Raw genomic sequence first — 27,047 nt, forward strand, 5'->3', positions numbered from 1 at the left:
CCGCGACTTGCGTTGGAGGGGTGCGGACTTAGGAATTTTTTAATTTACTATTCCAACACCAGCCTACGTACAGTAGGGAAGGTTTTGGATAGTAAATTAAATTATTCCTTGTCCTGTAGCGCCCTCCAGTGCAAGACGTGGTTACGACTTGCGTTGTAAAAGACGCGTTGAAAGGGTACTGCAGAGTAAAATCCGCGTGGTAAAGGATGTTCCCCCAAAGAAATCAGCTTAACTTAAAGACAATGCATGACATTTTTATAAAGCACACAAACAGTAATAAAGTGAAAACACAAAACAAGAAAAATCATAAACCAATTTAGAAAAGTTTTAATAAATAAAATGACACTAAAGGACAAAAATCTAATAAGTAGTACCAGATATATAAATGTGAAAGTTTGAATGAAAAATAGTGTCAAAAAGCAAAAACTTGACAAAAGTGGTTATTTGGTAGTGCTAAACCAGGTCAAAGGTTAAGGGTGATCGCGATGGAACGCGTATGAGTTACAGTGACAAGGTTATCCCAGTTGAAAGTTTTATGTCTGAATTTGAAACTTTTATGAAGACAAAGTGGTTGCAATGATTCGTTGGTGGGCCAAGCTTCAAATTGGATCTGAAGTGATGCATGGCAATGGCGGGTTGCTGAACAACAGGGTCCAGTGCAATCATCGATGAAGGTGGGAAAGCTCAGAGCAGGCAAAGTCTGAAGTCCGTGCCCAGGAAGGCCTCAACGGCATTCGTTTCCTACTTGGTGTCAGTCCCGATGCAGCCATCATCATTCAAATAAGGCAATGTTTCTGGAATTCAGATCTCCTTTAGCCGAGCAAACCAGCATGCTGATGCCGACTCGCGATACAACATCAACAACTGCAGCTTTGACACTGTTCCTAGTCTCCTGTGATTCTCCAGACATAAAGTTTCCATGTCCCAAATCTTGCAGTTTGGGGACAGGAAGAGGCTCCAGGGCAGATCAAGTTGGCACTGGACAGCTGGGTAGCTGCAGTGAAAGGCCTAAGAAAGCTAGTTGTGTCACTGTTGCTCAAACAAGAGGTCAGTCAAAAGATCCTCTGAGTCACTTCTGTCATCCTGGGTTCAATGCAGGCAGATCTAGTAATTCTTCAGTTCCAAGACAGCAGGGCAGTTTTTCTTCTGGTCTTTACAGGTTCAACACTGTTCCAAGGATGGTGCTGCAGGTGCCACATTTATGCTCTTTTCTAGCGTGTGGGTAGGAGAAACATCTGGTAACTCCCTAGCCCATGGGGTAAAAGTTCCCTGGGGTTACCCTACCCACTTTTACAGCACGTCATGTGAGTTTTATTGCCCTAACATGGCAGACCTTTTCTTCCTCTGGCCAGCTCTCCCAGTGCTCACTCAGAGGTGTGACTATGACAATGGGAAAACCCTTTCTTGTGATTACTCCTAACCACTTCTGGGGCAGCCCCCACTGAGTTTAGAAGCAAGCTGAATAGCAAAACACAGGTGAGGCAGGCCTAGGTGTGAGCTACCTCTGCCAATGACAGGGTAAGCATCCTCTGAAGCTCAGGAAGGAGCTGGGCGCAGCCCTCTTGTTCAAGGGAGAAAATGACACCTCACATTCAAGCAATTTTTCCTCTGCCTGAGAGCATGTCCCCGCAGGGGAGCCATCAGCAGTCAGGTGACACTGGCAGAAATGTCCCTTTTAGCTAAGGTTCTGAAATTTAAACTTTATAAAAGTGTCATTGAAGGGTGTGCCCAGACGTGTGTTCTCTGCACACTTGGTCACTGGACCCAAGCTATACCTAGATGATGAGCTCCAACTAAGCAGGTCCTGGGTTGCTTGCGTTCTTGTTTGGAGAGGACCTGGCCTTACGCTGGACTGTTACCATTGGAACAGGGCCAAAACTGATTTCCGTATGGCTGGGTCCAAACTGAGGTGACATAATGAGTAAAAACACAATGGACTGGGATGTGGCCCGAGTATTATTAGTTGCTGAGATTAATTCAATCCATTTCCTATATACCCAATCTGAAATTAAGCACTATAATTTGCCATAGTGTAACTTAGTGTGTTGCTAGGGGAGAACCAGCCTTGCTACAATGAAAAATGACTATGTTGTTTTTTCAGTGTTAGAGCTTGTAAAACATTAAATATGTATGAGAAAACCTGGCGGAACCGTAAAACCACGGAAGACCTGAACAACCACAAGAACGCCCATAAGGCATACCACCGGCAAATAAGGGACACCAAGCGGACCTACATGAAGTACAAGATCCACACCAACTCAACCAACACCAAAGAACTTTTCAATGTCATACAGCAATTCACCAAACCCCACAGCGAAGCCATGGACATCACACCATCCAGGAACTCTGCAAAAAGCTCAGCTTCTACTTCCATCTGAAAATCAAGGCCCTCTACAACAACTTCAGTGACACCAGACACTACCCCCCTCCCCACCACTGACAACCAGCCGACCGTCACTACCTGGAATCCCAGCACAGTGTAACACGTCACCGCGACCATGAACAACACCCACTCTGGAGCCCGCACGGACCCCTGGCCTCCACACATCTACCACAGGGACGCCGCCTCCATCGCACCCGAACTAGGTCTGACCATCAACGCCTCTTTCAAGACTGGCATCTTCCCAGATGACTGGAAGTAGGTTGAAGTCAAGCCCCTCCTCAAGAAGCCCACTGCTGACCCGACGGACCTGAAAAACTACTGGCCCATTTCCCTGTTCCCCTTCGCTGCCAAAGTAACAGAGAGACTCGTAAACTCTCAGCTGACCACCTTCTTCAAAGAGAACTCCATCATAGACTCCTCCCACTCCAGATTCCACAGTAACCACAGCACTGAGACCGCCCTCCTCGCCGCAATTGATGACATCCGCATGCTACTGGACCAGGGACACACCGCGGCCCTCATCCTACTAGACCTCTCCGCAGCCTTCAGCATTGTCTCACACCGCACTCTTGCAGCCAGAGTTCATGATGCGGGGATACAAGGAACTGCCCTAAACTGGATCCGATCCTTTTTCTCTGGCAGAACCCAGAGGATCAGACTCCCTTCCTTCCTCTCAGAACCAACAGAGATCAACTGCGGAGTACCCCAAGGATCGTCGCTCAGCCCCATGGTCTTCAACATCTACATGGCCCCCCTCGCTAACATCGTCAGACAGCATGAGTTAAGCATAGTCTCATACACTTACGACATTCAGCTCATCCAGCTGCCTGAAGCTCAACTCAGTGAAGACCAAAGTCCTCATCCTAGGACCCTCCAACTCGGCCTGGGACAACACCTGATGTCCCTCTGCCCTCTGGAGTTCACCGACCCCTACAGACCACGCAAGGAACCTCAGAATCATCCTGGACTCCTCCATCACCATGACCCACCGGACAAACTCCATTGCCTCAACCAGCTTCAACCGCCTTCGCATCCTCCAAAAGACCTTCAAATGGATACACCCCAATACAGAAAGACCATCACCCATGCACTCATAACCAGCAGACTGGACTACGACAACACCCTCTATACACTGCTCTGCTACACAAGCTCCAAGCCATCCAGAACGCCGCAGCAAGGCTCGTCCTAGGGACACCACTACACCACTACACCAACACATGACCCAACACCTATGAGACCTCCACTGGCTCCCCATCGAGAAGAGAGTGACCTTCAAACTTCTCACCCATGCCAACAAATTCCGCCACAACATCGGACCCAAATACCTCAATGAGAAAGTCTCATTCTACGTACCCAAAAGGAACCTCCACTCCACCAGTCTCACCCTGGCAGAGACCCGCCCGCATCCGCAGAAACAGAGTAAGTGGACGAGCCTTCTCCTACATCGCAGCCAAGACCTGGAACAGGCTTCCAGCAAACATCAGACGCTTTCCGAACCTGCACACCTTCAGGGAGAGCCTCATGACCTGCTCTTTAACTGAACCAGAGCTGCACCCTCACCCCCCCCCCCGCGCCTTGGGACCCTCGCGGGTTAGTAGCACGCTTTATAAGCCCCTGATTGATTGATTGATTGATATGTCCTACTTTTTAAATGTCATTCACCCTGCCCTGGGGGCATTTGCGGTCTACCTAAGGAGTGACTTATAAGTTTTAAAAAGGAAGGTTTAGGCCTGGCAAATTTTTCATTTTGCCAGATCTAAATAGCAGTTTAAAACGGCACACAAAGGCAGTAGAAGCAGGCCTAAGAAATGTTTAAAAAGGCTACTTTACTGGGTGTCACAATGAGTGCTGTGGACTAGTAGCATTCAATTTACAGAAATTGGGTACATTTAGTCCCATTCACTAGGGACACACAAGTAAGTTAAATGTACTAATTTGGTATGTGCCAATTGTACCATGTTTTAAGGAGAGAACACAAGCACTATACCACTGTTTAGCATGGCAAAATTACACAGCGCCCTAATGCCAGCAAGCATGGGTTCAGCAATGGAAGGCAAAAATATCTGGGTGTGATCCTGCAAAATGGGCTAGGTCCATCACACCTATTCCCTACTCAATGGAAAAGTACAATTCCATCAACCTCAACTTCAATTAATAAATACAGAAGAGTCAATGGCACATCTACAACACCAAGCCTGTTTAATCTATTAGGCCAACCCCTTCCAGACAAATCCCACAATGGCAATCCTTCAAAGCTATATCTCTAGCAGATCTCACTGACTTACCCAATTCCCTCAAAACCTCAGGAATATTATATATATCCCTAGTTTTTCTTCAGTGCTCTCCCCAGTTGAACAATCTCTCACCCCTTCTCATCATTCTCAAACTTCCCTTACTCATAGAATCTTCTCAGAAGCTTCTAAGACAGGCTAAATCCTCCCACTCCTAAACATAAAAGACCCTGATGACCTCACCAACTTCAGGCCCATCACTTACCATTAGTTCACTTGCAAGATCATTGAAAAAGCAGTCTATGCTCAACTCCTAGATCACATTAATGTTAGCCGTTTCCTGTACAACTAAAGTCGGGTATCAGATTATGCTGCAGCAAGGAGGCTGCTACCTTACACTTCATAGACAATGTTTTCCTGACCACAAACAATGGCCTCTGCCTCCTGTTATTGTCGTTCCTCTCAGGTTCTTTCAACACAGTTGACCATCACACCCTCATACACACCCTGGCGTCTTAAATCCGTTTGACTTTAAGTGTCCTTTACTGGTTCTCCTATTTTTCCGAAGGACACTAGTTTGTTCACATGGATACCTCCAGGTCCCAAAAAGATCCATATCACCTAAGGAGTGCCCCAGTTTTCCATAATGTCCCATGTCATCTTAAACCTCCACATGTAGCCACCTGGTGCTTGTAGGAAATCCACAGTTCTGATTGGTAACCCCAAAGTTTTTGCCTTTTGCTGGGCTCTAAATTTGTGATGATGTTAGACCTCTGTGCACTTTAACCCTGCTAACCAGTGGTAAAGGGCATGTGCTTCCTCGTTAAGCATTGTTGAATTGGCATATATGCTATTTCATATATTTTACCTACATATATGACCCTAGTTTATGGTACACAATGTAATCAGGCCTGTAAGTTAAGTGTCACTAGTGGACTGCAGCAACTATTGTGCCACTGTGGGTGGCAGTGTAATAAGCTGACCCTGTATAGCCTGACTGTAGCAATGCAAAACCCTAATCTCAAGTCATTTGGCAGGTCAAAACTGCATATTTAAATATTAATAACTGACCCCTGTGTAGGCTTTGTAGTCCACAAGGCATGGTGTGTGGTATTTAAAAGTAGGACAAGTAGAGATTCAATGTTACCATGTCCTTACTAGCACTCAAAAGGTGTTTTCACTGCAGCAGGTCGAGTTTCCCAATGCACAAAACCAGAATACAGATTAAAATCCTAATACTGTATCTCGGGAATGAGACTAGCTAAAAACATAATTAAACTACTATTTGAACGAAAATTCAAAATCAAATTAGAGGATGTTAGCAAATTCAGAAGGCAAATCCAACAAATGGCTCCCCACAGTAGAAAGACACAATGATTATTCGATGACTGAGAAGCAGCAAAAGACAGGATTAATCCTCTGTACATTAGGAGGGTTAGATTACAAATATGCTCAGAGTTTGGGTACAGGAGTAAAGGTATAAGATTAGAATAATAAATGGGCGTAATGCTTGCTAAAGGAGTAAATTGGTTGGGGTGATGCTGATTTGTATATTTTATTGTGTTTGTCAATCACAGTTAAATACTTCTGATCTAAATAATAGAGCATGCGCAGTAGATTGGAGAGAGTCATAGAAGCTCGTTTTTCACTGCTGTGTATGCCTAGATGTTCGAGAACGCCTACTTTTATTACCGTGGCCTATTTTATTGTAGTAGATTATCTAAAATGTTGCTTTTAATTCATGTCATTAAGCGGACATCTATTAAATGTGTAACAAGGAAAGTTTTTATCGAACATAATTTAAGGCATTATCCAAAAACAATGCTTTTCTTTCATTCTTCACAGTTTCAGAAACATACGTTTGATGCAATATATTAGGGAAAACGTTCAAGGTCTTAGCTACTTTTTCTTATTGAATAATCATCCTTAAATGTACCACAAATATTAGACCGGTAGCAGTGAGTTTTTTCATCTGTAGCAAGTCTCTGTAATCTCTACGAGAACTCAGTGTTAAAATATTTTTCTAGCAATCATTTATTCCCAAGGTCAATTTCATTTTCAAATCATCCAGTTCCTGTTTTGGCATGAAACATAGACATCTGGCTGGTACTGAACTCTTGGGTTTCCTAGGGAGAATAGATGAAAGGCAGCTTTTCCAGTGGGTTGGAGGATCTGAAGTCAAAGCTGACAAGAGCCATCATGCTAGCATTTCAAGTATGTCGATGTTTTCCTTTCCAATTTAAAGAAGCATTTTACTGAAAAACCCATTTCCAGAAATAATAGAAGGAAGAAATGTTACATAAAATATATTCAATAAACACAGTTGTACCGTTCTATCCTGGTAAAATTGCAGTACATGAGACAAAAAGCATATCTTATATAGCAAATGATGATATACTTATGTGAATTGAAAAAAACCTTACACATGTCCTGTATTCCAAGTTGTGATCATGGGTATAGAATAAAAGGCGGCCTAAAGGGGACTTTGTGGTCCTCCCTTGGCTTATGCACAATAACAATTTAAAGCATGCTATACATCACTTGCACAATTCAGCTGCAAAAGAAGCAGTGTTCTTCCATCTCGCCATGCACATATGTGCTCTTTCACATATGTGCAACAGATAAAACATCTTTCCAAATTAAGATCCCCTAGCCATAGCAGTGTAAAAATCGACTTGAAATCTTTATGGGATAACATCACTATGAACATGTTTTTATAACTGAAGTCATGCAATAAAGTATCTTTATTAAATTCATGGAAATCTACCAGAGAGTCATTTTCCAATTGCCAACAAAGCTGGATGAGAAAAAGCTCGAGTATTACATCATTTATTAAGATTGTTTCTTTGAAATTGCCCTGAAATATGTAGTATAATACCCCCAGCCGAAACATTGGTAGTTCGAGACTTTCACTGTGTGGAAGGCATTGAAAGAAAGAGTTCCGTCACCTAAAAGACTCATAAGAGATTTTTCATTTGAAAGTAACTCTTATTTTATTTTCTTAGAATTAAATCTGTATACGTTTAGTACACGTAGACGAGCACATTTACAATGTTGCCGTTACAGTTACGTGACGACTTGTTCCGAACACTCGGAGCATCTGCTTGGATATTGATCAAATGATTTAGCAACAATTGCATTTTGTATTAAAAAAAGAGGAGAATAAATTGAAATAAAGATTACGCTTTAGTAAAGTCTAAGAAAAACAGAAATGTTTTATGGGCGTGAAAAATGTAGCTCCAGTCACCCATGGATTTATTAAATAAGGCTGTGGAAAATGAGATCTCTGAAAATGGCTGTAAATATTTTTAGAGGGGGAGGTGTTGATGCTATCAGGATAGAAAGGTTACTTGAAAGTGAATAGATAAGTAATTACTGAATACACATGTGAGTCGGTTTCATCTTGATCGGTGGGTTAGGCAATAATTCTGATGTCTAAACGTCCGCGGCCACATTCCTCATGACACTCAGAAAAAGATCAGTCTCTAAGAGGCAGGTCCCCATGGGTCCCTTGCATGAGTCTTCAATGAGCCATAATGCACTTTAGGCCCTACAGTTCTAGAGAAGCAAATTAATGTTAATCCATTTCAGTTTGCAGGTATAATGCTCAAATGGTGAGCGTTTATGTTTGATTGTAACGATTGTTTATCTTCGTCTAAATATTTTTTAGAATAGCCTCTCTTGAAATGGATGATTTAACAAATGTTTTGGGATTTGCAACTGAATGGCCCGTTGACATAGAAAGTTACATTATTAATAACTGTGGCAGATGTTTGGCAATAGACCTGCATATTTTTTCTCCACACAGACTGGTACCTCTTGTTGCATATAGGGGGGGTGTTTAGAATGTATTTATTAATACGCAGGTTTTCGAGGTTGTTAGGTGGTTCTACACAGACATGTAAATGCCAGCCGAATGGATGCCAGCGGAATGGAGGCCAGCTGAAATATTTCACTTAACTTCCTGTCTTGTATAAACATTTGTTGAAGATCCGGTATGATATTTTTCACTGAATTTACTGCTGTGTAGTATGGGACGGCTAGGAGCACATGATCAACTTTTCTTCCTTTGAATTTCTGCAGGTCTTTGAGAAGTATTTATGTAGCACATTCTACATTCTCTATATATTTGCCTGGCAGAGTGGTGTTGAATGATGTCTAGGCACAGGGAAAAGATGCTGGTGTGCTTAGCCTCACAACTAATTCTGTGATATCTGATGATGTGGCGGAATACCGCCTATTCCTTTAGTTAGACCTGTCACCCCTGGGTGGTAGTCCCCCAACATTTTGCTGTCACCCCTCCTGTTTAGCTGAGTTTGTTTTTGTTGCCTTTATGACTCGGTGCACATTACCATTGCTAACCAGTGCTAAAGTGCCCAGGCTCTCGTCTTTAAACAAGGTAAAATTGGCATACAATCAATTGGCACATTTAATTTACTTATAAGTCCCTAGTATAGTGGTTATACAGGTACCCAGGGCCTGTACATTTGCTACTAGTGGGCCTGCAGCACGTATTGTGCCATCCAGTTAAGCAGCCCTTTAAAAAATGGCTCAGGCCTGCCATTGCACCCTGTGTGTGCAATTTGGACTGCCATTTTGACCTGGTGAAATAAACCATTTCCCAGGCCTAAACATCCCTTTCTAATACATATTTCTCCCCTTCAGTAGGCCATAAAAAGCCCCAAGGGCAGGGCACAGTGTATTTCATAAGTTGGACATGTACTTTGAAGACTCCCATGTCCTGGTAGTGAATAAAGGGACGCCTTGGGAGTGGATGAGGATTTTTTAACGTTAGCTTTCCTGACTATTCATATACAAGGAGCTCCCTGGTATATGGTTGAGCCCACACTGACCTTTGGGAGTCGGTGTGAACCCGATAATGAAGTATGTCACTACTAGAGTGAGTGAGTGTTGTAAATGAAAAAGTATTATTTTTTTTTCTACTTTTTCTACTTTTCTGTGAAGTGGTGTATAGTTGTCACACGCATAAATACTTTACACGTTGCCTATAAGTAAAGATGACTTCTTTTAGGCCAAGCTACCAGATGGTTAAGAACAGGTTAAGTTAATGACTTTGTGGTTTACCCTGACAAGGATTGTGGTTGTTGCTTGAATAGGGCTCAAACCACCTTCAACCAACACCCCAATCTTTCACACCTCTGTGTAAGTGAAATGAAAAATGTTGCTATGTGAATACAAAAGTGTGTCCATTATGTTATGTTTTTAGGGAAATTCCTTGTGACTGTCTTGGTTTTTTAATATAGTTGTGTCAAAGAAACTTTTTTAGTTAGCTGTTGTTAGAAACCTCGTCCCTAATGATCTATACTTGATTGCCACATAATAAAATTCACATCTATGTAATGGTATTGCTCCATTATAAAAGCCCAGTTTCATAGAGGCCTAGGCGTAGGAACAAAATTCATCATCCCATCAGAGACAGAAGCAGACAACTGTTAGTGCTTCACCACATGTTAGGCAATTATCCTTTTGGAAACTGACTTTTGAAATCTGAAAAGGCTTGGTGAAAATGGAGCTTTCAAATCTTAGGTGACATACTGAATTTTACTCTTGGAATCTGTCACATCATTGTGGCCATTTAATACTGGCAATACCATAGAACGTTGCCTTTTATTGAATTTGGAAGAATAAAGATTTTACTGAACCATGATCCTTTGAATTCAAACAGAGAACTTTGTGGCAAGTGCATGGACGATACAAGTGCTCTTGACGACCGTGAACAGTGAGTGTGAGGACTAAATTTAATGTATACCTTAGTGATGCATTGTAAAAAAGAGACTCAGATGGCATGAGAAGAAACAGCACTAATAAATAAACTGTTGTTTGTTCACAGGTACATAGAGACAGGCTTTGGATAGGTGATATTAGTAGTAACAAAAAAATAGTAAACACTGTACACAGATCTCCTTTCCTTTCTTGGACCCACTGTCTCCATTTCCTGGAGTTGTTCTCTCTCTCTCCCTACTTTCCCTTGTTTTATAAATACCACACTTAAACCACAGTTCCTAATGCTAGAGTACTGCCACCGTGCCCTCCTACAATTGGTGAAATATGCACACTCCTGCAGTGAGCTTAGGTTCACAATACTCCTTTTGGTATCCTGTCTCTAAACAGAAAGCGGTTCAGGAACATGCTATTTTCTGCCCCTGTGTGAAAATTACCTCCAAAGAGCAGTTAGACTAAATGGTAATGTCAAGGGAATTTTAAAGGTTTTGGGGGCCCCATTCAAGAAATATGTTTAGGACACCCTGTTTCGAACAACTATGCCTATTTTAGGCCTTTGTTGTTTAATATCGAGTTATACCTTGAAGGTTGAGACACCGAAATTCACAGAAGTGAGCTAAACAGAAAATCTACATTACCAGGAGTCCCTTTGAAGGTGGGGGCCCTGGGAAATTGCCCACTTTGCCCATGCATTAAAACATCTCGAGGTAATGTCTAAAAACAGGTTTTATGGACACTTTCGTTCTGTGATAGTAGAGCTTTTGTTGGGCTCTGTGCTAGGCTGACGCTGCACCAGCATTTTTCTTAATCATTGTTTTTGCAACTCTGTTTTTAGTTTCTGTTCGAAAGTGTTTCTAAACTTGTCTGTGTATCTGATGCCATTTTAAAAATCGTGGGAATCCTGCATTGGGGAGGTAGAATTGAAGGGAATTCTTTTAGTAGCAAAGTACGCATGGCCGCGGTATCCGCATGTTAGAGCGATCCCGCATTTCTAGGTCAGCGCTCTAGCTTTTTTGGGCGCCATTGATACAAATAACCGGATGCAGCGTCCGTGCGCAGCAGGTGCGCCAGCGGCGTGCCTGCAAGCCCGTCTGCGCCTGTCAGCGCCCACGGAGGCGCGAGGCCCAGGACACTCTGCTGGTTTTACATGGCATGAGGCAGAAAGACGGTGTTACAGTAGAGATGAGCTTATGGCTCTGAGAACCCCTCCGAGGTGTAGGTATGTCTTTCCTTCATGCATAGAGGATTGGAATCAGGGTTGTAAGCTATGTAAATGGAGAAGCACTGAAAATGAGGAGTTACGTCCAAGTTGTAGCCCTAACGCAGGTATTAACAAACAAGCTCTACGAATAAACACGATCTTCATATTTATGATTTACTGACAGAGAAAAACCCTGATTTACTGTTTCTTACTGAGACTTGGCTTACTGATCATTCTAATCCAACTATAGCAACGGCGATTCCATCTGGCTACTCTATTTTGAGGAAAGACCGGGTAGGCAGCAAAGGGGGAGGGATTGCGATCATCAGTAAAAAGGATTATTCTATCTCTCACATTGATATGGAGGACATCGAAGGGGCAGAATGCCTCAGCTTTCAATGTATCATTTCCCCCACCAATGCTTAGCAGGGGTTCTAATTTATAGATGCCCTGGGAATGCTGGGGGTTTCTTAAGAACTCTCGATGCTACAGGCGGTCATGTGCCTGTTCACCATGCACTGAATATGACCTCACTTTTCACATCAATAATGATATGTTCTATGACATAATAATAATATCACATATGGCATCTGAAATGACCTCATAGATGACATCACTATACATGGCGAAGTAGCAAGTTATAGTGACTTCAGTTAACTATAACTGGTGAATTTCAGTTGTTATTTTCAGTTTAAAATGTTATGTTTTAACTGACATTTTGTCGTAACTATAACATCCTCAACTCAATTAGTCTTTATTCGATATTTGTTTTAATCATAAAAGACACATAAAAAATACATTTATATAAAAACAAGTATGCCAGACTATAAAATACAATTATAATTAAAAGTTAATTATGTTAAAAAAAATACATTCATTAGTTATATCAAAAAGGGAACCACATAGAAGCAATATACCCACAATACCCATCAGAGGGGGAACATTGATCATAATAATGTTCATTTCATTAATGCAAAATAGAGCCTACATTGTCAACCAAACTACTCCTTCTGAGGGCCTATGTCCAGCTCAAGAATTTAGCCATAGCTATGACCACAGGTTCCCTTGTATCTGTCTTTAAGAATTGCGATGCTATTTGGCATGATCTTGTCTCAATATTTAGACAGATTGGTTTTAGCAATTTTTTGTGGGGACCCTTATATGCCGGGCACACAAAGAATACATGGAGTATAGACCTTTCCTGAGATGTACACATGGTGAATTTTGTATCTCCATCTCCCCATCTTGCTGTAAAAGTTTTTAAGGGAAGGGTGCCCACTCTAAATTGGTGATACAGTTTCCTGCCACGAGGACTTGTACTGATATCCCAATATGTCTCCAACCTATATTCATACTTATGGTTTAAAAAGAGGCCGGTCAGGGAAGGGATGTGCACCAGGGACCTGGACTTAAGATAGACCATGTCCCTATATAAAGATTTAAAATCATTTTTTGATGGGAACTGATTCCCTTCTGGGTCCTCCCACTAGTGCCTAAGTCCCATGTCAAATAGTGTGCCCTTAATTTTTTTCAGCCAGTTGATTTTTGAGGGCATATCAGCTTCTCTGATATGCGTGACTGCTTTGGCATAGGGTGCTAACTCAGGGGTTGTCCAAAGCCATCTTCTCCAATACGCTAGTGGTCTAAATCCCGCTGCCTCCTCGATGAAAATGCTTCCCAAATCTAAAAATAGAGGCTTAAGGGGAGACGATTGGGGAAGGCCAGTGAAAGATCTCAAAAACTTATTTTGGGCTAGAACTAAGGGGGCTAGATTTTCGAAGCCCCATCATTCAGCACCATAAATTATGGAAGCCCTGATTTTCCCATTATATATGGCTAATGCTGGACCTACCGGTTTGGTGTAAGACAGTCGGTACTCTTTTAAAAGGGCCCCTGCTAGTTGATTGTGCCTAAGGGCTAGTAAATCTATCTGAGGCTTCCAATTCATCCTCTTACCCATCGTTACACACAGGTACGTAAAGGTGTCAGTTTGCTCCAAAGGTGCGCTATTCATTTCTACTCTGCCTTACACAATTTTATGTTTATGCAGCACCATGAGCTTAGTCTTATTGACATTGACTACTAGTTCATGGTCATTGCAAAATAAAGTGAATCTATTGAGGGCTCGTTGCAGACCCGATTGTTTTTTAGATAAAATTAAAGTATCATCTGCAAACAGTAAAAGTGGAACCCTCGTACCAACAAGAGTAGGGGCATCGGTTGGGTACTCAGAGTAATATGAGATAACATTATTAAAAAACAAAGAAAAGAGGGTAAGGGCCAAAACACAGCCCTGACTTACCCCCTTAGTCACATGTAACCGGTCTGTTAACTCACCCTGTTGACCCCACCGAACCTGGGCATAATTAGACTCATGAAGATTAATAATAACATTTCAAAATGCAGGGGGCATCCCTACCTTCTTAAGTGTGTACCACAACTTAAAGCTCGGCACCAAATCAAATGCTGATTTTAGATCTATAAATGCAGCACAGAGAATCCCCCCAGCTAAAACCACAGTACTCCAATAAATCATCATGAATCTAAAAACTTGATCGATGGCACTGACATTAGGGTGGAAACCCACTTGAAAAGTGGATAGAATTTTTTGGTCATCTATCCACATATTTACCCTACTCAGCACAAGTCTGGCCACAATCTTTTGCATGCTGTCTATAAGACTTATGGGCCTATAGTTGCTTGGACTGGCGCAGTCCCCTTTTTTGTAAATAGGGATAATCTCCGCTCCGTGCCAAGATTCTGGCAGAGGAGCACCTCTTGCTGGACCATTAACCATGAGATGTATATATTTAAGCCAATTTTTCTTATCAGATTAAAAGATATCTGCTGGAATGCAATCCGGACCCGCAGCCCTACCTGCTGCCAAACCATTCAGGCCCTCTCAATTTCCGCTAAATCAAAAGTTAACACATCGTCACACATTATTTGTGGATAGTGACTTGGGCTACTAATCATACAGGAAAACTGGGTCTGATAATGCATGACCCATGATTCTGGGGGAACATTATTGACTGGTGAGGGCCCTATATCACCACTGCCCCATTTGACTATTTTCCAAAAACCCACCCAGTTTTTTCCACTACTTGCATTTAGCAAATCCCGCCATCTTTTTTCATCGAAGGTCTTCTTTGCCCTTCACTGGATTTCCTTATATGCAGTCCTGACTTCCCTAACTTCATGTGGAAATCCCACCCTGATAGCTTGGGAGAGGTGGGCGAATGCAGCCCTACATGCCCCATCATACCATTTTGCAGATTTCTGTATGACCTGCTTAGAACTCCCTTTGTTTTTTGTGAAAAAAACTTTCATCTTTGTAAATAGCTCCTCATGAACCTTTGTGAGGGCAGGCAGAGAAGCCTCATTCGAATCAAACTGTGAGAGAGCTAATAGGGTATCTTCAAGGGTTAACTTTATCAGGTCCAGAGTGCCCTCTTCTTCTGCGACCATTGCCCACTTTAATCTACGGCAGTCATTGGACATTATTACCTCAGCCGTGGCTATTTTAGTGCCCACCCTTTCTATTGGTTGGCCAGTGATTTTTAAAGTCAAGATTAATGGATCATGATCAGTCTCCATTCTACTCTGGACCTTCATATCATCTAACCTTGCCCACAATTCCAAATTGATAAGAAAGTAGTCCATTCTGCTACTTCTTATCCCGTTGTTATAAGTGCGGGTACCCTCACTATCAGATTTTGACCTTCCATTTACAGCCCTCAAACCCATTTCCAGAGATAGGCTTTTTAACTGGAGCACTACCTCTGACCATTTACTAATCGGGGTGAGCTCTAACGATGGTATATCCCGCATCGCAACCTCGTCCCCAGTTAAGCTACCATCATCTAAACCCAGGGGCTCAAATGTACAATTAAAATCACCCGCTACTACCAGATGATTTGCCCCTTTCAAAGGTTTGATGAACGAATCAAGTTTTTAGATTGTAGGAGAGGCTTTCCTACCCACTAGCCCTCTCGCATAGACTTTAACTAATATGAGTCCTAGCCCATAATCAAAACGAATTTTGATAGCCAATATAGCAGGGTTATCTAATATTAACTCCTCCACTTGACAGCCTGCCTGCTGTCTCACCCAAATAAGCAACACCCAGATGGCCTCCCTTTAATACTAGTGATTGCTGATTTGCCAAATGACAAAAACCCAGGGCGAAAAATCGTGTACAGTGAACCAGGTCTCCTGGAACATTATGATGTCTTGGTTCTCTATGAAGCATGACCACTCAGTGGAAACAATTTTTGTTTGGAGGCCAGCAATATTACATGATATTAGGGTTTCTAAAGGGAGAGCAGTGCTAGCCCCCCTAACTGACCTATCCAAAATGCTCGCTGGAGAATTTGACGTAGCTAGCTGGGAACTCAGAACAATCACAGGGGGAAAAACAGGCCGAACAGCAGTGTTCTCTAACAAGGGTTGGTTTGCAAATTGTAGTCAGTCGCAGGCATCTAGACCAGACAGAGGAGCAAATCTATTAGCTAAAGTTAAGTCAAATGGACCATGTGGAGTTCTGTGGGATGCCCTTGGATGGTGTGCTACACGTGGCATTGCCCACCCCATCATAGGGGTATAACGAGGTTTATAAAAGAACCCTAGAAGCAGAAGAGATATTTTCCTAGAGTGGTGCTCTGTATTAGTGCTACCTAGATGGTCTAGAAGAAATCTAACAACATACTCGTTGTTAAAATTAGCAACTATACAGTCTCCTCTCCCATCCTTTGTAGAGTGTTCTATCCATGCTGATAATCTGGCCATAATCATCTGATTACAGATATCCCAGTCCCGTACCCCCACCTCCTTCAGTTGTGTTGTAAGTCAATGCATGGTTTTAGCCGTCAGCTGTTCGGTGGTTTCAATCTGGCCGTCCTACAATACTGGGACATTCCTCAAGACCACCACCAAAGGAGCGGAGGCCGGGGGGGGGTGCAAGACCCCAGAACCCTCTGAGGCCGGGCCTGTTATCCAATCCCTCGTGCATCCGGGGGTGTTCTCGGCCCTTTGGCCTAGGTATAGAATTAACCCGATTTACTAGTGAACGAATTGTGGGCCAATGTACATTACCACTAGCTGGCCCTATCTACCCCACCTTCCCGAGCACACAGGCTAGCCCGATCAAAACCACTAGGCATATTCCCCAACTCACCCACTTTACTTCCCGCATCAACTACCCCAGCTGCATGGCTGATATCGACAACACCATTATTCCCTGCCGGAAATGACTCCAACCTAGCTAATGGAGGATTAGAGGGGTTGGGAATTGTAACTACTGTGTTACTGGGCTCCTTGGATGTAATTAATTGCTTAGTTTGAATCAGTAAACCCTCTATAGTACTGTGGTTCATCATGACCTTCAGTTCAAAATTATTGAGTCTCTCCTCGATCTTAGACAGTCTATCAATGATAGGAATCAGCGATGATACAATCAGATTCCCCAATTTGTTCCACATAACCTCATTAGCTTCAACGGAGGAATCACCCAGGAGCTCTGAGGTTAAAGATCCAGACATAGTGCAAATGGGGACCCCCGTTGTAGCACTTCCTCCATTTTTGTTTGTCCTTTGGGATTTTGCAAGTTTCTGCCTCTGAGGGCCCCCTCCCCGCTTCCTTTTTAGTTGAGGATCTGGGATTGGAACAGGAGTTTTGGTTTTGCATTGAGGGGCAGACCTCGTAGCAATGCGTGGAGGTGGACTACTTCGGGTGAGTACTGCATTCGTCTGTACTGACTCAGCAGGTTGGAGAATATTGTGAGTGTCGAACACAACAGAGGTTTCCAATGGCCTATTAGGAGACTGACCAACATCACCTGCATTGTCAGAGGAATCAATATCTAGAACCAAAGAACAGTCAGGAGTGCGAGCTGAAGCTAAAACGCCCAAAGATGATCGTTTACACAGCTGGGGATCGACCGACAGACGGCGCTCGGTTATGGCTATCTCATGTGCAAGGACCGAGCTGGCTCTAATTAAAAATTGATCCAAAGTCCCCACCACACTTCTTGACAACACAACACCTTTTCTCCCCTTGCCCTCTCACAGGTTCATCCTCTGGTGTAGGTTTAAATAGGAGTAACAAAATAAAATTTTAAAAGAAAAATTAACAGAAATAAGTTGTTTTGTTTGTTGTTCCTCTGATGAATAAAACAGAAGTATGTGACTGAGGACTAACCTTGCGGGGTGAACAGTCTCAGAGAGTGGGCCCAGCCCGGCCTCACCTGGTCCCTAACAGGCTCAAACGGCCCCGCCCTTGGCCCGGGCTTCGCCCGTCGTGCACCTGCGCGCGTCCCGTGAAGCGGGTGCCGCCAGCAGCTTTATGGGCTCCTCCCAAGTGCACTCAGGTGTGGGAGACCAGGGTGTCCTAGACTAGCAGTCCCCTCTTCAACTCGGCAAAATCGGAAAAATCCGGCGATGGGCTCATTGCAAGGGCACTTAGGTGTGGGAGAGCAGGGTATCCTGGGACTAACAGTCTCCTCTTCAACTCGGCAAAATCTGCAAAATCCGGCAATGCGGCTCCCGCAAAGCGGGTGCCGCCAGCAGCCTTATGGGCTCCTCCCAAGGGCACTCAGGTGTGGGAGAGCAGGGTGTCCTGGGACTAGCAGTCCCCTCTTCAACTCGGCAAAATCCGGCGATGCGGCTCCCGCAAAGCGGGTGCCGCCAGAAGCTTTATGGGCTCCTCCCAAGGGCACTCAGGTGTGGGAGAGCAGGGTATCCTGGGACTGGCAGTCCCCTCTTCAACTCGGCAAAGTCGGCAAAATCCGGCGATGCGGCTCAAATCCGGCAATGACATCACTTTAACCTTTGTTTTTTCCAGTGAGTTTGTAAGGATGGATTTACTACTTTACTTTATTACACATATAAACATTCATAACGTCAAGGGTCATAGAATTGGAATTAAGAATAATAAATGTATGCTCTTTGACATGTACTTACCATCAGGATATTGGGGCAGTTATTATTTTTGACACAATGTTTTGGCAAATGCTATTTTTGCCCACAATATTCTATGACAATACCACAGGCATACATTAAAATTCACCACCTCAATAATTACTTTTCCCTAAAGATTATTATTTTTGCAAAGCTAATAGTGCATGGAATGGTGCAGTTTACAAAATGTTGGTCATCACCTAATATGATTTATGGTGTTCACTGTGTATAAACTAAGGGCTCAGTTAATTGTAGAAGTGCATTCCTCAATCTTTGTAAACACTAATAATGTATCAAATGTACCCCAGTTAAGCCTGCCAGGAACTCACAGAGTTATTCCTGGTAAGTGGGAGTCCTTTTGCAGGTGGAGAGATTTCTGTCAAGATTGCTTCAATCTACACATCCATAAACTCTATTCAAGGGATGTCACTGAGGGTGCTCCTGGGCATTCCAATGTGTGGCTACCCTTGAAAGTTTGTACATTAAACAAAAGTACATTGGCGGACATTCACAAACTACTATGACTTCCCGCACCTGCCTGGAAAGGATTATATATTTACTTTAACCAAGTGCTAATGTTATACCATTTCTGGATACCCTTAGTGTGATAAGTTGCACTCTACAAATACACATAAGATAACATAACAGGTGTGGAAGAGTAATGGATCACCTTAAATGTTCATGGGGGAGTAGCAAAAGGGGTTTCTCCATGAGAAAATTATTTTCCTTGGGTAGCAAAAAGAAAGAAAATGTACATTTGTACAGCAAATTCAGTCCCCTTGAGCAGAGTTTTCAATCAGGTAGAGCTTCTTACAGAAGGAATGCATTCCCAACTAGGAAATCATAGTTTCCATGTAGATTCTTTGAGGAGTGTGTCAATTCCAAAAAACTAGGAAATCTACACTCAGCTGTAAATACAACTATTCAAGAGTAGATTTCCTATATCTTTGTGAATCGTCACCTAAGACTTCATTTTAAAAAGTTGAAAAATCTGCAGTAATAGGTAGTTGACCTTGCATGTATGCAGATTAATTTCTTTATGGAATAAACAACCATTTCCCAATGTTATTCTGTCACAACTGATAGTTATAGCAAGGACTTCAAGAACATAGGTCCCTGAAGGCGGGGATGATCAGCGGCTGAAATGCCAGCTCTCCTCCTCCCTGTCGCGTCAAGACACATCATCGCACCGTCATAGTGTTACAGTGCTCGAGGGTGGCTGTTGGCTGCCGGTTGTGGATTTCTTGGTTGTGACCAGTGCCTGGAATGTCAAGGACACGAGGGTTATCCTCGAGAATTAGCTCGGTGGCAGACAGCTTTAAGAGGCATATGGAGCCCCTTTTTTCCTCCTTATTTCGCTATGCCTCCAATGGGGGGGGGGACAAGGGAGCTCTGGTGTCCCCTCCTCCTTGGCTGACTTAACAGTTTGAGGAAGTTCCTTGGGTGGATGGGCAAAACCAAAAATGTTTGCACTCTTGACGACCAGTGGTACCAAGTCTCTGAGAGACTGAGTTCCTCTTTGCTGTGCTGTGGCCTCCCGGTTACTCACCAGGGGGTAAGTGCATGCGCTCTGTTTTTTCTATTTCTGGAGGGCTTGAGGGTGCTACCCAGTAGAGGGTCGCTGGGTAGCGCCACAGCAGTAGGAGCTCTTATAGGAGGCTGTAACTACACTGAAATACAGTGGATAATTAGGGCATGAGAGGCAAGATTAAAGACTTGGTGTGTGGGTGCAAAATGTGAAGCCATTCTAAGGGTTCTGCCGCTACATCCACAACCCACTTTGATACATCTACACTGGCCCAACGGGTCAAAAGCTCGAGCAAACTGCACTGCTACGCCCTCCCTAGTAATAATGAGGAGCAAGGAGAAGGTGTAATCTTTATTGAGGGCCAGCAGCACCAGGAGGGAACTTTAGAGGAAGTTTCTGTGAGCCAGATCCAGCGCCCTAACAGTCTAGAAATTGGGATTACTTCACCAAGTCAGATCTTAGACAAAGCTCTGTGGAGGTCAGCCGGGAACGGGAGACTATTCTACCAAAAGCCAGAGAAGTTATGGAATATCCTCTCTTTGTGAAGGTCAAATCAGGTTTGGGTCCAGGCCAATGGTCCGGGGCCGACCTGTTTGAGGAGCCACAACCCCCACAATCATCCTTGGCTCTCTCCCCAAGGGACAATCTGGAGAAATCCCAACCATTGGTGCCTCTAATCCTGCCATGCAACAGCCAAGCTTTCATTAGATATTGAGCTGGAGGGATCAGGAACCAGAAAGAAGCAAGAGGAGCCAAGCCTAAATCTTGCAAGCAATCAGGCATTTCAGAGGAATGCTCCATCTTTCATGCAATAGGATGCTAAGACTATGTTAAACCTCATTCTGGAGGAGATAAGGGACCTGAATTCCTCACAAACGACAGAAATTGCAGCTTTACATGTGCGTCTCTCTAAGATCGAGGAGACTGTTGCCAGGAACTCCGAGAGGTTAAATGAAGTGGAAGTAAGGATTTCTCAGCTAGAGGATCAGGTATCTATTCTGCAAGAAAAAGTGACAACCTTTCAGAAACAGAAATCTTCAATCGAGAATAAGCTGGAGGAACTGGAAAATCATTCCTGACGCACTGATTTACGCATTGTTGGAACTCCGGAAGGGCTTGAACGACATCACATGCTCTAATGGGCGAATACTTTTATCAAAACACATGTTCTCCCAGAATATTCTGGTGACCTTACATTCACAAGAGCTCATTGAGTACCAGCACATCAGCCAACAAATCAGAAACTTCTTTACACAATACTCGTGAATTTCAGAGATTACCGGGTGAAAGAGCAAGTCCTATTAAGTGCCACCAAGCAGAGACAGTTCAGTACACCAGAAATTCCTCCCTGTTCTATATTTTCGGGCATGTCTGTCTCTGCAGCTAAACGGCGAAAAGAATTTGTAAAGATGCTTTACCTTTTCAAGGCCCAGGGAGCCCAGGCAATGTTTGTGCAAAAATCTAAACTGACAGTGCTAGTAGAGGGGTGATTTCCTGTGTTTTGTGATGTCTCCGAGGCTCTGGAACTACTATAGCAAATCTCAAATAAGCCTTAGCTGAATTCTGGGTCACCGAAATCTTGGGCTAACTGGGGTCACCAAAAGTGATCATATAATATTTCAATGTTCCATGAGGCATCAAGCGTTGGTGATGACTTTCTGGGCTCAAGGCTTAGCTTAGTATTTCTCTTACTCTGTACTTTTGGTTGAATAAGCCTTAGCTTAACACTGAGCGACCAGAAATTAGATTGGGCTAACTAGGCCAATACTTGCAATCATAAAATATTTTTCCTGGTCCGTCAGGCACTGAGTGCTAGCATGGGTTTTCTGGGCTGGGGACCTGAGTTTGTTTTGTTTGCTAGGCACTTATGGTTGGATTATTGGGCTGGGTCCTCACTTATCCTGTTTCTGTATCCTGACTTGGTGGGGGTGGGTAGGCCTCTATATCCTTGGCACAAGACCAGGGTGCCAGATACCTGGGGGTGGGGAAGCATGTCAGGTGTGAGTGGGATGGGGCACCACTAACTGCGGCTTAGAAGAGAGGGGGTAAGGTAGCTAGAATTGCGGGGACACAGGGGCTGGTGGAGGTTGGGGTGAAAAGATTGATAAAAATGGATCCAAGTATGCATTTGTTTAGTTCTTCCATTAAGGGTGGCAGGGTAAAATCTTGTTTGAAAGGAGGACAACCGCCAAATAGACTTCTTCATTAGTTTATCGCAAGACAAAAATGGGGCCAAAGGTTGGGCTTGTGTTTCTACCTAGGTGGAAGGCTATATGGTTGGCATAGCTCTGATCCGCAGAGAGGGTCAGTAAAACATTTTTCCTTAAAGGCAATTCAAGAATAGGTTATCAGTATGAGTAACTCCCTGAAGGTAGTTTCCTTTAAATGCAAATGGCCCTAATGCTGGTCCGAAATTACGGGCAATAGAAAGTTGGATTTTAGCCAAAAACTCAGCAGCGATCTTGGTTCAGGAGAGCCATAACCCGGCTGGAAAGCTATCAGGATTTTCGATGTTGAGAAACCAGGCAACATATAGAGGGTTTTCGTCTTCGCAAGCCGCCCACCGGAGCACAGCTATTTTTTGGGCAAAAGGGCTGAGTGCTGAAATTGGTAACAGTGCCAGCGATAAAGAGGGCTGCCGGAGCTGGGTGAGCTGCTCGATGTGGCCAAGGTTTATAACATTTGTTGGTTTTTATGTCCCAGTTGAAGATAATATTACACCATTCACGGAATTGTTCCAGTCGCTTTTACAAAATCCTGGTGAATTGATAATCGGGGGGGATTTAATGTGCTGCAGAACCCAAAAGTGGACTCCTTGGTTCAGTAAAAAAAAACAGACAAAACCAAAATCTTTGAAAGTCATTAGCAACTTCCAGGAAATACTTGCATTAGTTAATCCCTGGAGGGCAGCTTGTCATACAAAAATTACATATACTTACTTTTCATGGAGATTCTGTAGTTCTTCATGCAGATATTTATTTTTTAATTTCCCAAGCCTTGAATTATAAAACTCAAAGTACCTTACCTAACTGGTTTTCAGACGCTGGGAGCTAAATAAACAATATCTGCAGGAGGAAGGATGGGTGCAAATTCCCAAAGCGGAGATAAGGAGCTAAGGGAATTTTTAATGGTTAAAAATAAGACTGCCCACCAGGCATTGTATGTGAAGCCCTGAAAGCATTTATCAGAGGGAGAGTGATATGCAAAGATGCAGAAAATAGCTTAAAAGCTAAAAACAAAAACAAATCTTGGTACTAAAGGTACAACAAGAGCTATGACAGTATTTTGAATAATTAATCCAGGGCTAATAAAAAGTGTTCAACACTGCTAGACAGGCAATGAGCAAAGCATATTATGCAAGGTGTGCTGCTTTAAATCAGGCCCAGTCTAAAAAATGTTTATGAGGAAAGTATCTTCACTGAGAACAAGCAGCCAATAACAGGATAAAAACCTTGAAATGCCCAGTCTCTGGAATTACAAGTAGGAGACCAAGAAGGTGTGAGAAATTATGGTAGAACATTATAAACATAATGTATACACAATGTCAGTCGGTCAACACAGTCTCCCTAGGTAGATTTAAAGCAAACTACAATATTCCAACATTAACTAGAGAAGAGAGGGTTAACATGCCTCGACCCTTAGCAAATTCTCAGCACACATCTGTAGTGTATCTAAACATCTATCTGCACATTGCATGCATGAATATTAACACAGTGTTTTGAGTTTCTTGTTTTTCTTTCTTTATTCTTATAGTTTCTCTTCAGCCGTCAAGTGGTTCGTCACATACACTGTGAAATCGACCTGCGACTTTCTTAAGGCTGTATAAACACAAATAATAGACCAATGTAACACGATACATACACTGGTGTACATTATCACATTAGAAGTTCCCCATCACTAGAGGTATACTTATACACCTCTGAGGAGAAACATGTAATAAACACGCACACGGTAGAACAAATGAACATGACACCCATGCCAAACAAGGGCCCAACCTTACTATTAAGCCAAACTGTAGGGGGTGAAAGAATGCGACATCCCTGATCACCTGCTGATTGATGATGGAGGAAAACATTTGTGACGACAAAGTAAAAGAGCTAATTACCAATCTATGATCGTTTGCTGGTCAAAAAACTGTGATTATACTTATCTGACATTGATTAAAGAACAGCCTAAACAAGGACTGTAGAATGTCAGATGCCAGCACAAAAACACAAAAAAACAGACAATAGTTGATGGAAGAGTGATCAATATATCCACCTTAAAACCCAAAGTCATGTGTATGTGAGAACGCATTACAAAAACCTCTACAATCTTTGGTAAATTCCTCTGTAAATAATTAAACCTATCATTAGAACAAACTCTTCGCATACATGCATACTTCCATTTCTAAATCTGACATGCAGATGGAAAAACTACTTCTTATCTGGTGATAATTTCAACCCACAATGGGTAAAATATCTTTCTTCTGCGTTAAAATCGGTTCTTCATTCAGGAAAGGTCTCCGTGTGACCAAACCACGAGCTCTGAAAATATATATATATCCGAGGATGTAATAATGTATAAACTCCTCCAAAGACAATACTTGTATCTATCATTAGGTAAGATCCATACAATACTGTAAATTCACATATATCAACTTTCGAACCAGAAATCACTAGACACCTGTGCGCGATGCCGCTTTATTCATCCCAATAACTCAAAGGGGGGAAATAAATTTGCTAACATAACACACCATCCAGCCAACCTCTATGCGGTCATGCTTACTTGTTCAAAACACAAACGTGTGTCCCCGCTTAGCATATCCATTACATTGTCAGAGTTGCAACACATGCGTTAACGTATCTAACTATTTCTAACATCTCAGAGAGTGTAACACTAAAGGGAGTGTCATAAGATTGCTATTCTAACACATCATCCAGCCGCAACCTCTATGCTGTCATGCTTCCTTGTTCAAAACGCAAAAGTACATCCCTGCTTTACATATCCATTACTTTGTCAGGGTTGCAGCACATGCGCTCACGTATCAAACTATTCCTAACATCTCAGAAAATATCCAAAGTCACCACTATCCCACTCAGTCTTCCAAGACTTAGCTAATGGAACCGTATATGCCCCATCACGCTCCCAACACAAATCCATATGTACTGCACCCAATTGGCGCCAAGATATTTAAAACATGCCTTCATAACACATGCCCAATTTGTTTTTTCCCCTTGCACAAGTATGTTATCTCAAACTACCCGCGTAGTCCATCAAAGTTTAACAATGTATCCACAGTCAATTATCTCTTACCATAAGGACAGCTCCGTCATCAACGTAGCCCAAAACTGTGACTCGCGAGAACACGGAGGAAATGAGTGTTCCCCCTTTATACAATCTCTCACAGCTAGGAGTTGTTAAAATAGAAGAAGGACACATATTGTCTCCAAAATGGGTGTCATCTTGAAGTTCCCAATAGGCATCAACATCTTCAAAATCCTCACGCAGCAACACTATATTCAAATGTCTTACAGTGCTATCTGATCCAAAATATGTCATATGGTTATATTACTTATATCGATTAAAACTGTACCAAAATGGGCGTCATCTTGAAACGTGTTTCACCGTGTTTATGGTAACATGCTTTCCAAAATTGAGGGGGCACACACCACCCTTTAAGTGTATGAAAGGGCGTAAGGTCACTTAAAAAAATCATTAAGATTGTGTGACAAATCATTTATAACCAGTGTTGGTTGTGATATATTAACGCTCCATTTTTCCATCCCCTAGAAACTTCAATTAGATTTAAGTTATTATAAGAAAATGTATAGCTGGAAAGTAGACATAACGATTTCAAGCAGAAGAGAAACAAGCATTGGAAATGCAATAAGTCTCACCTTTGTTTTAAGTTAAAGTGATCTGCTTTGCTAATTGTATTGTATTATAGCTGTGTACTATTGAGTGTATGTATGTGATATGTTGTTAGAATTATATTGGTTAGCTGTGTAGTAGGTGCAAGTATAGCATTAGGAGGAACTTGAAATTGGACTTTGATGAACACTTATAGTGTTTTTTCTAATATACGCCGACAATTTGGACAGGGCAGACTAAATCACTATACCCCCATTACAAATAATACTAATCTACCACTTCTGAAAAAACATACCTCCAACAGTGGTATTGAGCTGGTATTTAAAAACTGGGGGATCTGGCAACTTCAGAAGGCACCCGGACTTTTAGAGATCTCAAAGCCCGCTACAACTTGAATAATAATCAGATATATTTGTATCACGCCATTAAAGATTTTTTGACACATAAATCGGGGGGACTAGCAGGGTTTGCAAAGATTGACCTTATAGATAAACTGCAGGGGCCAAGACCACCACGGATCAGACACATTTACACAATATTAAAGAAGTGAATGCCAGATGACCTAGGAAAGACAGATGAAAAGTGGCAGTCGAAACTGAATGCCCCCTAACACCTTCTGTCACGCATTAAGTCTCGCACAAAGCCATCTGTTGCCAGCCAAATTACAGGCGCAAGTTTATAAAACAGGCTTCTTCCTATATATAACGCCCAGCAGGATCACTAATTGGGGAACGGCAGCGGATCAATGTGTCCTAGATGCTCAGGGTTTTGCGCAGACTCGGTGATCATGTTCGCTACGTGCCCAAAGCTAGAAACCCTATTAGACAAAGTACAGCGGTTCCTGGGTGGAGTTTTATTATCAGATATCCAACTTACCCCAACTATTATTCTGCTGGGGCTATATGACACAATCAATAGGAAGACTGTGGGAGCTCTAATGTTCGTAGCAATGACTATTCTTAGGATTTGTATTGCCTCGCACTGGAAAGATCCGAACCCTCCCTCGTTTGCCCAATGGCAGGCCTGGCAGTTGGCTACATGTAAACTGGAGAACGCTATATAGGCCAAAAAAGGCAGGCGTGCAATAAAAAAAGGACTCGATATATGGGAACCTCTTAGCAGGTGGCTCAGCATAATGAATTCACAGGATCTA

General features: G+C 42.7%; 1 protein-coding gene across 1 annotated transcript in view; it reads right to left on the reverse strand.

The window, feature by feature from the left end:
- Positions 1-27,047, reverse strand: part of PDGFC (platelet derived growth factor C) — an 874,104-nt gene that overhangs the window by 508,279 nt on the left and 338,778 nt on the right. The window lies entirely within an intron of this gene.

Source organism: Lissotriton helveticus, chromosome 2_1, assembly GCF_964261635.1.
Source record: "Lissotriton helveticus chromosome 2_1, aLisHel1.1, whole genome shotgun sequence".
Classification (NCBI taxonomy): Eukaryota; Metazoa; Chordata; class Amphibia; order Caudata; family Salamandridae; genus Lissotriton; species Lissotriton helveticus.